The sequence below is a fragment of the Chiloscyllium plagiosum genome, unplaced genomic scaffold (assembly GCF_037043375.1).
Source record: "Chiloscyllium plagiosum isolate Xiang-an unplaced genomic scaffold, Cpla_swu_hap1 HiC_scaffold_2, whole genome shotgun sequence".
Lineage (NCBI taxonomy): Eukaryota > Metazoa > Chordata > Chondrichthyes > Orectolobiformes > Hemiscylliidae > Chiloscyllium > Chiloscyllium plagiosum.
Window position 1 is genome coordinate 68,963,801 of NW_028270140.1, and position 15,057 is coordinate 68,978,857.

Consider the following 15,057-nt stretch of genomic DNA (forward strand, 5'->3'; position numbering starts at 1 on the left):
GGGCAGGAGACCGGGCCACTGCCCCACCCACCATCACCTGATCATCCAGAGGCACTGCCCCAGAAGAGGGAGGACTTCCCCACAGCACGCTGACAGCGCTACCCCTCACAAAGGGGTGTGCCTGCAGCACCTCCTGACTTTCCGCACTGCAGCCTGACCCACCTGGAGTCCCGGGGTCACCATACTACCAGCCCCCGGGGACGAGCCCATACACCATGCAGGCCACGGTGCAGGTCACATCAGTGATAAATTTAATACTGCTGGGTCGTCGAGCAGTGGAGGGGAGGAAGGTGTTATCTTGACTCCTCCCTCCCAGACTGTTTTTCCGGGGCCTTGGGCCTGGGGGGAGGACTTTTTCCCCAAGGAGCCGGGCGTCCTGGTGTTGGGAGAGGAGCGGCACCCCGAGCCTCTTCCGACTGATGACACGACCTCGGGGCATTCTGGGAAGGGGTGCACTGAGGAAGTTACCGCCAGTGACCCTGGGGGTGGGGTTGCTGGGGGGTTTGAGGCCAGTTGGCGGTGCCGGACCAATCATCACTCTCACTGTGGGGGAGGGGACGGTAGCCGAGGGTGACTACCCAGAGGAGGGTTCGGGTTTTGTGATGGGTAACTGGGGATGACGTGGAGTCTGTTTCCAGCGAGGTATTTGAGTTCCAGGTGCCCCCCCACTAAGCTCCCCCTCATCCCCCTCGAGGAACTCTAGGAATTTATAGAGGAAACTCGCAGTCACCGGGACAGAACATAACTGGCACTTGACCACTGGAGGTCCTTTGAACGAGTGTACTGGTCAGCCCACGCTAATCGCCAGGCTCCTGGGCTCGACGCTAACGAGTGAAAATGAGTCAGAAACTTCCTGGTGCCCTCTTGGTAAGGGTGAGGGACTTCTGTGCCCCTCCCTCATCCTCCCAGTAAATGTATATAGTTTTAACCGTACTGGTGGTGGTTGCACAACAATGCACAAGACAACCATAGCCAACCTCAACATCAACAGCAGCAGGGAGTCACAGCACAGATTCCAGACCTTCTCGGTCCTTCAGGATGGGAAGTATGCAGTGTGCTTCCTGCAAGAAACCCACACCACCCTGGGAAATGAAGCCACCTAGCTCCTGGAGTGGCCGGGGTGGGGGGTCTACATGAGTCACCTCACCCGCAGATCGGGCGGGGTGGCTATCTTGTTGGCCCCACATTTTCAGCTGGAGATCTTGGGTGTCAGGGAACCTGTCCCAGGCCGGTTGCTTCACCTGACGGTTCGGCTGGGGGGCGCGGTACTTCACTTGGTGAACGTCTACGCTCCCCTGGCCGGGCCGAGGCAAGCGAGCTTCTACGGAGAAGTGTCCACTCGTCTCACCTTCATCGATGAGAGCCAGTGCGTTGTCCTTGGGGGAGATTTTAACTGTATTCTCAAGGACAAGGACCACGGCGGTGCCCCGTCTGGTTGGGCATCGGGGAGGAGGTTAGGGGACTTGGTCGAGTCCTTTGACCTGGTGGACATCTGGCAGAATCTCCATCCCTGTGCCCCACAACTTGAGCCACCGCCAGAATTTAGTTTTGACCCTTTTAAGGAAGTATCATGGCGGGCCCTGTATCGACTGCTGCTGCACACCGTCCACCCCTTCTCCCATATCCACCACCGAGACACACCATGGCGTACCCATTCATCACTGGGCAGTGGAGATCTCAAGTGGTGGGCTCTCTACGCGGGAGTCCTCCCACTTTCTCTCGGGGATCTGGGGTGGAGGGTGCTGCACACAGTGGTCCCCTGTGACCGCAGATTGCGGTGGTTCACGGACTCCCAACCCAACTGCTTGTTCTGTGGCGCTGTGGAGTCCGTGGACCATGTATATATTGGGTGTGGGCGCTTGCACTCCCTTTTTGATTTAAAACCTTATTTGTTTCTGGTTGCACTTCAGTCCCACGCTCCTGATCTTTGGGCACCTGTTACGGAGAGGGGAGGGTAGGTCTGAAGACCTCCTCGTGGGTCTGCTCCTGGGCCTGGCCAAACTGGCCATAAACAGGTCCAGGCAGCGGGCCGTGGAGGGGATCGTTAGGGCTGACTGCCTGCCCCTCTTCCGCGGTTACGTTAGAGCCCAGGTGTCTCTGGAGAAGGAGCACGTGGTGTCCACCAACACCCTTGAGCTGTTCAGGGAGTGGAGTGCATTATCTCCCCCTTCAACTCTATTTTGATTTAATCCCTGCCCTCCCCTTCACTGTTTGATCATGCAGCATTGCCCTTTGATGTGAAGGGAACTGCTTGTCAGTGACCACTTGGATGTTTCCTTTCTTCTTGGTGTTGGAAATTGAATAAAGATTTGTACACCTTGTATCTTTCACTGTGTCTCACACCTGCACACACACACAACATAATAAAAAAAAAGAGAAAAAAACAAAAAAAATAAACAGGAGTATCAGGGGTTCTGTTCAGTCTCAGAGCTGGCTCTGAGGGAGTTGGATCAGTGCCAAGGACTCTCCACGCGTGAATAAAGGGTGACTTGGTGATGGAATACCAGCTTCTGTGGAATTATTTCAGGGGTGGAAGGTTCCTGCTTGGCAGTGGAGCCTTTTGCCCCTGATGGTTTAGCTGGATGACAATGGGGCTGCTTGTGGTCTGGAGGGGCCAGACATACCCAGGATCTTCTTGCCAGTGGCAAGTAAACCCACTCATTGTGTATTTCCAAAGGTTAGATGTTGGCAGTGGAGGGTCCAGCTATCACTGGAGTGTCCTGAATTGAAACATCTGAGGGGCCTGTGAATGGTTTCTCCTCTAGTAAGATGCCTCCTGGAACTGCCCTGTCTCCTAATAAAGAACAGTCACCTGGACTTGGGATCAAGAATCGCAGCCCCCATTGCCATCGTGCCTTCAGTCCTGAGAAGCAATGGCTGGGGCAATGGAGTGTGGGTGTATGTGCCTCTCCACCAGACCCTGAGGGTTCTGGGCTTGACTCCCCATGGCAGCCACTAACCTGCCCATGGAGGCAGCCAGACAGTCCCATTAATCACTGCAATGCCACAGCATCTGGGCAATGAGACCATTGCATCTCGCATACCTCTCCTGTTCTTCTCTTTGCATGTGAACAAAGTCCCTGATTGCCAACACCAGCGGGTCCTCTACTCCCTGGGCTGAGCAGGTTCCTGATCTCAGGCAGTCCTCTGAGTGCCAGTGGCCTAACCGCATTGTAGTTGTACCTACATCCAATAGACTGAAGCTGCTGATAAAGCCTCTGCCTTCTCAAGGGCAACTAGGGATGATAAATGCTGGCCCAACCAGCAATTCCCATATCCCAGGAATGAATGACAAAACCATGCAGAGGGAAAGAGAAAGTATTCTTATCATCACTATCTCGAGAGATCCTTACTATCAAATGACTGACATTCCTATTGGTATTGTCATCCAATAGATAAACATAACTACTGAGCAACCACATCATCTCCTTTGGATACAATAGAGATGATTCATGTTTGTGGTTGTGACTTTAGCTATTTAATTTGAACCCAGTCTACAAATTCACATCATGATTCCCTTTCACACACCCGTGTGTATGCTTTTTTATACCTTGTTATTTCCCAATTTCAGCTGTTTTCACTCTGACAATCTTATTAACTCAACAGATGCTGGAGATCAGAGTCGAAAAGTGTGGTGCTGGAAAAGCACAGCAGGTCAGGCAGCATCCAAGGAGCAGGTCTCTTCATCTGGAATGAGGGGGTGGCCCAAGGGGTCTGAGCGATAAATGGGAGGGGGGATGGGGCTGGGGGAAGGCAGCTGGGAACACAAGAGGTAGGTGAAGGTGGGATGTGATGGTGATAGGTCAGAGAGGAGAGTGGAGCGGATAGGTGGGAAGGAAGATGGATGGGTAGCACAGTTCAAGAGGGCGGAGCCAAGTTGGAAGATTGGATCTGGCATAAGATGGGGAGAGGGGAACTTATGAAACTGATGAAATCCACATTGATCCTGTGTGGTTGGAACTCCCCCTCCCACTCCACCAAGGACATGCAAGTCCTGGGTCTCCTGCACCGCCAAACTCTAGTCACCCAATGCTTGGAGGAAGAACACCACATCTTCTGCCTTGGGACTCTCCAAACACACAGGATCAATATCGATTTCACCAGTTTCCTCATTTCCCCTCCCCGACCTTGTCCCAGATCGAACCCTGCAACTCGGCACCACTCTCTTGAACTGTCCTACCTGTCCATCTTCCTTTCCACCCTCCTCTCTGACCTATCACCGTCACCCCCCACCTTCATCTATCTAATGCATTCCCAGCTACTTTCCCCCAGACACACGCCCTTCCCATTTATCTCTCAGCCTCCTTGGGCCACCCCCTCTTTCCTGCTAAAGAACTCATGCTCAAAATGTCAACTCTCCCCCTCCTCAGATGCTGCCTGACTGGCTGTGCTTTGCCAGCACGATACTTTTCGACCCCATTCTTACTAATTGCCAGATTAAGAATGACCAGAGGCTTATGAACATAACAGCCCACCGTAAGTTCAACTAGTGTCTTCACATGCTAACCTAGATCTCTCCTCGCTGAAACTTTGTAACATTTTGAGCAATTGTCAGGCATTTTCCACCTTCTTTCTGAAACCTTTGGTTACAGTGGGGACATTGGTGTGCAGTCACTAAACACGCATGTTGTCATTCATTAACAGGTGCAATATTGATCATTTTTCTCTTTCAATCCAACATACATCTTCTATTGACTCTTAAATACAGATGGAGTCACAAACGTTTTATTTATCACATAGATCCCATTTGAAATATTGTTTACTGTGGTGTATCAGCAGATGTTTCTACAATAAAAAGGAAGTCTCTAACATAGCTTTACACTTTTCACACTATAATAGTTTATCTTCTTAGCATGATTTTGGTACTCATGGGCAAACTCTTATCCACAAGGTTTGCAGTCCTTAAATCACATAGTGCTTTACATTATATGATATTATACACGTGTCACACCTAATTCTCAAGAAGAGACTGTGACATCTCTCGAACTGGTGAATTCTTTATCAATAACAGGAAGATGTTTGTGAAATGGTTTCATTTTAAGCACGAATTGCATTTTTTGTTGAAGCTGAATAAATATTGCGATGGCATGACCACAGGCACAAAACTACAGACAGAGAAATCAGGCCGGAAGGAAAATTGGCCAAACTAAATTAAACTGCAGCCAGCAGCTATTGGCTACAAAGAATAACGGAAACCAAGGTACAAAGATTGAAGGGGTTTCACCAGCCTGAAGGTTGATGATTGGAGAAATGTCAGTCAGACATCTTAACTTGCTGAGTATGTGCACTTTGCAGTTTCCTGACATGACAACAGTGTACTGCTTTGGCTCAACCCCACTGGATGATTTGAACCCAGGTCCTGACCCCATTGGCCAAAGTTCCCAGAACAATCTAGAAAGTCAGGGGCAAAAGGGAATAAGAACACACACCTGGACACCACCCCCTCAGGGAAGACGCTGTGAAGACTTAGTGAAGACTCAACCTGGTCCAGCAGAGGAGCTCCAACAACCTGGAGAGAGACAGAGTCAAGATCTCCCCAGAGCTGTGAGATTCACACTGACATTTCTACAGGTCCATAGTGCAGACTGCGGTTTCTTTGCCTGTTCAGTGCAGGAATCTGAGCAGATATTGGTTTTTACATTTCTCAGTCAGCTCGGCCACAGCTTGACGGTGCGGGCTGTGCCTCCTAGTATCTTTCTGTCGCACTGCATCTGTTCCACATTCCCCTGTTTCCTCTGCTCCTGCTCTGCTGCTTTGACTGTGACTTTCTCCAGTTCCTGCTTCATTTCCTCCAGCTCCTTACTCAGCTTCCTCTTCTCCTATTCTCTACCTCTCAGCTGCTCCATACAACTGGCTATCACACTGACCGCAACCCCTCAGGACGGCCAGAGCAATCATCCAGTTACTTAAACAACCCCTTTTTCTTGGTGAGGCAATTAGTGGAAGTAGCAAAAAAGATCCCCTTATTTGAGGCCACAGCTGACTCCGATATGATTTTCGACAGCACCCACCAACCAAGTGTTCTCCACAGACTCAAGGATGTCGCGCAGGTAAAATGAATGTTCATGTGCCTGAGCGCCATGGTCCATCCTGCCTTACTCACCCTCAGAATGTGGGAGGGGGGCAGCTGCAGGCCATGAACACAGCAGTCCCAGCCGCTGTAGAGACAATAGGGGAGACCCCATGCACACAGCAAAAGGGAGAGCACCCAACTGCATTTACCAATTGCCTGTGGCAGGGAGTGGAGTGCATTATTTCCCCCTCCAACTCTATTTTGATTTAATCCCTACCCTCCCCTTCATTATTTTTTTGATCACGCAGCATAGCCCTTTGATGTGAAGGGCACCGCTTGTCACTGGCTACTTGAGTGTTTCCTTTCTTCCTGGTGGTGGAAATTGAATAGAGATTTGTACACCTTGTGTCTCTCACTGTGTCTCACACCTGCAAAAAAAAGAAAAAAACAACAAGTGTCTGTGGATACAGTTCACAGGAGTTTTCCTGATGAAGGGCTCCTGCCTGAAACGTTGATTTTCCTGCTCCTCGGATGCTGCTTGATCTGCTGTGCTTTTCCAGCACTGCTCTAATCTTGACTCTAAACTCCAGCATCAGCAGTACCCACTTCCACCTAGGAGTTTTCGGTAACCTAGATCAGACTGCACTGACCCCACCAAACAGGGCAAGATGGACCTGAACAACTGTCTCACATGGCTCTGCGGCAGTGAGGAAAGGCTGTGAAAATGTTAATTCTACAAACAACCCTCTTGTAGTGCAACAGTTGAGAAGAGAATGGTCCAGACGTGAGAGAAAGACATTCATGAATCAGACCACCCTAAATCAGGGAAAGGAAAAATGCATCCAGTAAAAGCCCCTAGCCCTGGTCCCATGTGGGGAATGAAGGGGGACAACTGAAACAAGGGAATTTTTATTGGAGCCATTCACCGCAGTGAGAGATAGGGATCAGCAGCAGGAAGATACAAGGCAGCAGTCACCTCTGCAAGTGAAATGCTACAATTGTGGGGACTGCAGGGGACCCAGCCTGTTTGAGCTGCCACAGAACCCACACTCAAGACCCCAGTGCACAACACTGGAAGGACCGGAGAGAAAAGCATCAAATAATTTGGTCTGGGAGATCACACTGCAAAATCTAATGGAGGAAATCCCACCATCTTACATATTCCCCGCCCCCAACCCCCACACACCAGTTGGACACACTCCCAGAGAGCTGTGCCTCTCCTCAGTGTGTATGTGACGTCAGGTGGGACACTGTGGGACAGCCCCTGGTGGACAGCGAGGTGGAAGGCTGTCCCATTCAATTTCTATGGGACACAGGGGATCCACAACAACACTTAGTACATCCCAAGATTTTAATAACACATGGCGCATTCATTCTGAGCAAATTCACTGGACATCTACAGAAGGGGTGGAGACAAAACTGATAGAATTTAAATTGGGAGACATAGTCTGCCAGCACTCTGTACTGTTGGTTAATCTCCATATGGACACCAGGCACAGCTGAGGCATGGGTCGTATGGCGAAGTGTAATTTACATTTAATGGTAAAGCCGTAGGGAGTGTTGCTGAACAAAGAGACCTTGGAGTGCAGGTTCATAGCTCCTTGAAAGTGGAGTCACAGGTAGATAGGATAGTGAAGAAGGTGTTTGGTATGTTTTCCTTTACTGGTCAGAGTATTGAGTACAGGAGTTGGGAGGTCATGTTGTGGCTGTACAGGACATTGGTTAGACCACTGTTAGAATATTGTGTGCAATTCTGGTCTCCTTCCTATCAGAAAGATGTTGTGAAACTTGAAAGGGTTCAGAAAAGATTTACAATGATGTTGCCAGGGTTGGAGGATTTGAGCTATGGGGAGAGGTTGAATAGACTAGGGCTGTTTTCCCTGGAGTGTTGGAGGCTGAGAGGTGACCTTATAGAGGTTTATACAATCATGAGGGGCATGGATAGGATAAATAGGCAAAGTCTTTTTCCTGGGGTGGGGGAGTCTAGAACTAGAGGGTTAGGTTTAGGGTGAGAGGAGAAAGATATAAAAGAGACCTACGGGGCAACTTTTTCACTCAGAGGGTGGTACGTGTATGGAATGAGCTGCCAGAAAAAGTGATGGAGGCTGGTACAATTGCAACATTTAAAAGGCATCTGGATGGATATATGAATAGGAAGGGTTTGGAGGGATCTGGGTCGGGTGCTGGCAGGTGGGACTAGATTGGTTTGGGATATCTGGTCAGCATGGACGAGTTGGACCGAAGGGTCTGTTTCCATGCTGTACACCTCTATGACTCTATGGCCAATTGTTGTATTTGGCAAATGCCCGAGCTCAATGAGGCCTCAGTGGAGATTGTGACAGACACATACGCACAGACACACACAGACACATATACACAGACACACATAGACACACACACAGACACATACACATAGACACACACAGACACATACAAACACATGCACACAGACACACACAGACACTACATACAGACACACACAGACACATACAGACATGCACAGACATATACAGGCACACACAGACACACACACAGACACATACAGGCACACACAGACACATACAGACACACACAGATACATACAAACATGTACACACAGACACACACAGACACATACACACACACAGACACATACGCACAGACACATACACACAAACACATACAGACACTCACAGACACATACACACACACAGACACATACACACAGACATAGACATATGCACAGACACACACACAGACACATACACACAGACACATACACACACATACACACACAGACACACAGATACATATATACAGACTCACACAGACACATACACACAGACACATATGCACAGACACATACACACAGACACATACACACACACAGATACATACGCAGAGACACATAGAAACACAGACACATACACACAGACACACACAGACATATACACACACACAGACACATACAGACACACAGAGACACATACGCACAGACACATACGCACAGACACATACAGATACATACAGACACATACAGACACACAGACACATACATACAGACACATACACACAGACACATACAGACACACACAGACACAACAGACATACACAAATACATACAGATACATACACACAGAGAATGTGTTCCATGGGGGATTTGTGGATTAGATTCGAGTGTGGAGCTGGAAAAGCACAGCAGGTCAGACAGCATCCGAGGGATAGGAGAATCAATGTTTCATCATTCCTGATGAAGTGCTTATGCCCAAACAATGATTTTCCTGCTCCTCGGATGCTGCCTGGCCTGCTGTACTTTTCCAGCACCAAATTCTTGATTCTGATCTCCAGCATCTGCAGTCCTCACTTTCTCTGAATTGTGAATTAGACTCAGCAGCACAGGCAATTCTCATAGAGCACAGGAGAGCGTTCGCTAGTCACAGACATGACTGCAGTTGTATCGAGGGTGAGGCAGTGAACCCAAAGCCACTTTCCCCAAACAGGCATGGTCATTAGCAAGGAATCCTATACCCTGTAGCATCAATCAATAGCTTGCCAATATGGCCAGTTAAGCAAGTAGATGGTTCTCAGTGGCTCACTATTGATTATAGGGAGCTAAATAAAACCACCCCAACCATAGCACCAACAGTAGTGAACTAGCCTCGAAACCATGATGAGGCAGGACGTATTGGCAAAGTATTTCACCATCCTAGAGATTAGCAACAGATTTTTGTCCATTTCCCTCCATTGACACTGCCAATATAAATTCACTTTCACATTTCAGGGCCAGCAAGACACAGGGACCTGTTGGCCCCAGGGGTTTCACAATTCCCCATCAATATTTTATCAGAGGCTGGCTAAAGGGTTAAGAGGTTTCCCAACTGGACTGCATGGTACAGTACGTAGACAGTCTCCTCCTGCAGTCAGAGACAAAGGACCAAACATTGGACACTAGTAAATGAACTGCTCACCTTCTTCATCACCCCAGGACTAAAGAAAGGGACAAATCATGAGGTCCCTTGGGAACTGTGATAGCTTATAGGAAACATGAAATAGAAGGGAAGCACATCGAGGTCATAAACCATTTCCCTTCCCCAGTGACATGAGCTCATTATGTTTTCTTTAGTGAGATGCTGTCAGAACCAAATTTGGTCATTCTAAATTGACCCACCGCTGAAGAAATCAGAAAAGGAAACAGATTTTTTTGGGGAAAACTAGGCAGGTCTGACAGCATCTGTGGAAAGGAAGCAGGATTAATGTTTCAGGTCCAGTCACCCTTCTTCAGAGTGGGAGAAATCGGACCTGGCAGAGAATAGGCCAAACTAAACGAAGCAGCAACTAAAACGTTACACCAGTGCTGGGCAAAAGAGATGTGGAGAGTGTGTAGCAGTAGCAGCCCATACAGGAAACACCTCCATGCCATTCTAAAGGGCACGTGGAGGATTTCCCTGAGACGGTTCAGATTGTGGGGTGCCAAGTCCTGGGAGAGACTCCGTTGAGCAGGGCCAATGTCGGACTGGGATCAGTTTATCTAAGAAGCCCAGTAGGCGTGAGCCACCTTGATTCCACTGGGGCCAAGTACCTCATCCATCAGGCTCGGAACGGCTTGGACCAACGCCCTCTCAGCCAGCTGCACTCCCTTCTCCACCATCCAACATGTCTGGTCAGCCCAGGAGCCCTAGCTCTCCACTCTGTTAGCCAGCGGGAGCTTCATTGATGGAGCAACCTGTTCCTGAGCAGCGGCTCCCTTACAATAACCACCATTCCTGCAGGGAGAGCGCTCCATCGGGAGACGTCCGTGGTCCAGACTGGGATCACATCCAAGTAAAAGACAAGCAATTTGTGGAAGAAGATCCAAGGGCAGGACGATTCCATGAAGAAGAACTGCAGGCCGTAATTGAGGCCACACACCTGATGGAAGAAATACGTCACCAGGGTGCACCATCTTGGAGAAGGCGCAATAACAACATACCGCAGCAGGGTCTGAAGGTGAAAAGTTGCTACCAATAGTGCCTGACGCTGTGCTGAAGAGTAGGGTGCCATCAAGGACCCATTAACCTTCACTAGAAGATGGTGGTGTACAGAAGTTTGATGAGGGCAACAAAGTGCAGCCTGAACCTGAAAGCTGGCAAAGTCCTGAGCAGACATTCTTGATCAAGGAAGAGAAAGGTGCTCAACAAACCAGCCCATTGGGAATAATGGATCACCTCCTGGACCAGTTGGATGGCATTGTGAATGCTTCGGTCTGGGACTACATAGGAGTGGTCTGGTGAATCATGTGGTCCAACATAGCGCCATGTTGAGAAGAAATCGTCCTGGCAAAGAGCTGTAGTCCAAGCTGGTGAGGGAGACCAGGTGCAAGATCTTAAAAAAAACAGGAGATACCCCTCTTGGACAACAGGATAATGACATTCCCCCAGGACCTGCTGCCCCCTGGCCCCACCCTCCCAGGATATCCTAGACTGCTTTGATGAATTCCAGCCCTGGGCACTTACACCTGGACAGCCAGTTGGTCAACTCCTCTGGGCTGAGAGGGCCAGCTAGTTTCCTCACTGGATGAATCTGGAGAGATGACCGTGGAATACAGCTGCCTTCCCTGGCTCGGATACCCTCTGGATTCAATGGATCCATCGTTAGCAAGAAGCACAAGTAGCTGCTGGCAGACCCTGCGTCTTTTTTCCAGCAGACAAAAGAAGGGGAAGCCACGGTCCAGTTCCTGGAGGAACCGGATCTGCAATCTCAGGTCCATGCCCCAAGATCCAGCAAGATCCTGATGGCACAATAGCTCAGTGGTTAGCACTGTTGCCTCACAGTGCCAGGGACCTGGGTTCAATCCCAGCCTTCAGCAATTGTCTGTGTGGAGTTTGCACATTCTCCCCGGGTCTGCGTGGGTTTCCCCCGGGTGCTACGGTTTCCTCCCTCATGGGAGATGTGCAGGTTAGGTGAATTGGCCATGTGAAATTTGCCCATAGAGTTCAGGGATGTGTAGGTTAGGTGCATTAGTCAGGGGTAATGTAGAGTAATAGGGCAGGGGAATGGGTCTGGGTGGGTTACTCTTCGGTGGATCGGTGTAGACTTGTTGGGCCATACTGTAGGGATTTTATGATTCTATGAAGATCCAGGTCTCAGAGCAAGGCCTCCTTCCCTTTGTACATTTCCTGCAGGGCCAGGTCCTCATCAGGCTGACCACGTTGTGACTCCAGAACGTAGCTTTCTCAAATGCCTCGATCCTGGATTTTTGCCTCCCTAGAAGAAGCAAATAGATCTTAAATTTTAGAATCCATCATTTCTAGAATGTGAGCAAGATCTCCTAATGGAAAAAGAAATGATGGACAAATTGGAGATTTAAACCAACTTCCAACATGTTAATCCAACGTGTTAGATCTGCTTGTTGCGAGATGTTATATTTGGTTTGAACTGCTGTACATCTGTCTGATTTATCTCAAAGCAATATTCTAAAACCAAACAGTGCATTTGCATGATTTAAAACATCTTAGAGCTTCACAGACGTTATCGCACCCATATATCTCTGTTAGCCCACAGGTGTCTCCAGAACACTGCATACTGTCTCTCCAGCTCCACCTACAGGCTTACCAATCAAGCATACTGCACTAAAGACACCAACACACTCAAATAAAGATCAGTTACCATTAAAGCTTTACACTCATTGAATGTGCTTAATTCATTAGCCGAACACATGCATTTTCACTCACTCAGATCCCTCGCTGGTAGATTTGTTGGGGGTGGGAGTGCAGTTCTGAGGCAGGGCATGAGGGAAGGCTAGACTGCCATTAGTGACCACTCAAGGACACTTCCACCAGAACACAGTTTTGAGACTGGTAGGTGGAAAGCCAAGTAATTCTCTCAGCTTGGGCCTCAGATGGAAAGGAAGAGTTGTCACCTATTCAAAGTCAATGTAGACAAGCAGATGCTGGAAGAACACAGCAAGCCAGGCAGCATAACGAGGTGGAGAAGTCAACATTTCGTGTGTAACCCTTTTTCAGGACCTCCTGAAGAAGAGGAAAGGGTGAGGGCAGAAATGCAGGAGATGGATCAGACATGGCTGAAGACCCTGTCCACCACAGTTGGGGGAAAGAAGGAAATGTCACAGTTGAGGAGAAAGAAGGAAATGTCCAAGGAAGCATGGTGGAAGATGGCATCATCAAAACAGATGTGACAGAAATGGAAAACTGAGAGAATGGAATACTTGCAGGAAGTAGGATGTGAGGGAATTGCAGTTGAGGTAATAGTGAGAGTCAGTGGGCTTGAAAATTGGGAGTAGGCCTTACCCTGTCAAAAGCAAAAGCCTGCTCTCTAGTCACCCCATGTATCAACAAGGGCCATTTTCAAGGAACATGTAGCCTTGAGCATGATAGTATATTCCATCTGTGTGGCACCTAGCTCTAACTGATATTGGTTACCTTCTCTAGCCCTGTAGCACAGCCTTACAATGCTGGAATAAACAACATGGATAATGGTTTGTTCCCTGTCTCCTTAAGATTCAGATACTAAGTCTGACGAAGGCTTCTGCATGGCTTCATAGAGACCAATCTCTCCTCACCAGTGTCACTGAGTGTGAGCTGCCCTGCAGCTCAGTAGCTATGCTTTACATGACCTGGCTGAGATGTCAGTGTTATGAGTGGTTAGAGCTTGTTTACCTCAATGCTGCAATGAGTGTTTCATTTCAATAGAGAATTGTTTGCTGAGTGCTTGTGCAATTGATTTTTTTTTCATTTCTGTTTTGATTCAGTTTTGAGTATTTGAGATATTTAGGAACATATTACAGAGAGTGGTGAATTCGACCCGGACAATCACAAAGGTCACCCTCCCATCCATAGAATCCATCAATGAGGCTTGCTGTCAAGGAAAGGCTGCCAGCATTCTCCATCCCACCCTGGCAATGTTCTACAACCTCTACCATCGGGGAGAAGGCACAGAAGCCTGAACACTCGCACCAACCTGTTTTGTAACAGTTTCTACCCTACTGTTGTTCAAATACTGAACGGGCTTACAAACTCTTAACATTTGCCTGTACCTGTGTTTTTGTCTTTGCCGCTGTTTACCTATTATTTACTTATCTATGCTATTTAACTCTGTGATCTGCCTGTATTGCTCACAAGACAAAGCTTTTCACTGTGCCTAGGTACAGGTGACAATAAATTCAATTCAATTCAATGTGCAAGCAGATCTCTGGCCTCTCTAATTCCTGCAGTGCATGCTCATGAAACAATAGTTTTTAACTGGCCCGACAAAGCATTCTAGTCTGTATGCAATTTTACTTTGCTTCACCTGAAAGCTCGCCCATTAATCTGCACTCTAGCCCCCATAACTGTACACAGTGTTTTTCCTTTCCTGCACTTGTCCATCTAGTCCATTCCCAATTTCTATTGACCTTCCTGATCTTCCCCGAATGCACACTCATTCATGCCTCATGTCCAATCTTCTCTTTTCACCATCCCTTATTCAGTTTATCTCTTTTTTATTGACACCACCAGCTTCATTACTATTCTGTTTCCCATTCTAAATATGCAGCTCTTTTGACTCTTCCTCGTCATTCATCAAACTAAGTGTGCAAATCCAGTGTAATTGGTAACTAAACATGCCAGATTTTTTTTTGCCCTTTCCAAATATTCTTGAGTCCTGATTGGTTTTAAGGTTGTTGGACCCTAGAAATGTATTGTTGAAAGTCTCCAGAAATTAAACGTGAGGTCACTGGCATTGGTTAGAAGCCTTGGGGTACTTTGTTCCTTAAATTTCTCACAGCAGCAGTATTAATAGAATCCCTACAATGTAGAAAGAGGCCATTTGACCCACCGAGTCTCTACCAATCCTCTGATCATCCCACCCAGACCCACAACACCTCCAACCCTATCCTTGTAACCCTGCATTAAACATGGTTAATCCACCTAGCCTGTACAACCTGGACAATATGGAGCAATTTACCATGGCCAATCCACCTAACCTGTGGGAGGAAACTTGAGCACCCAGCCGAAACCTATGCAGCCATGGGGAGAATGTGCAAACTCCACACAGCCAGTCACCAAGGATGGAATCAAACTAGGTTCCTG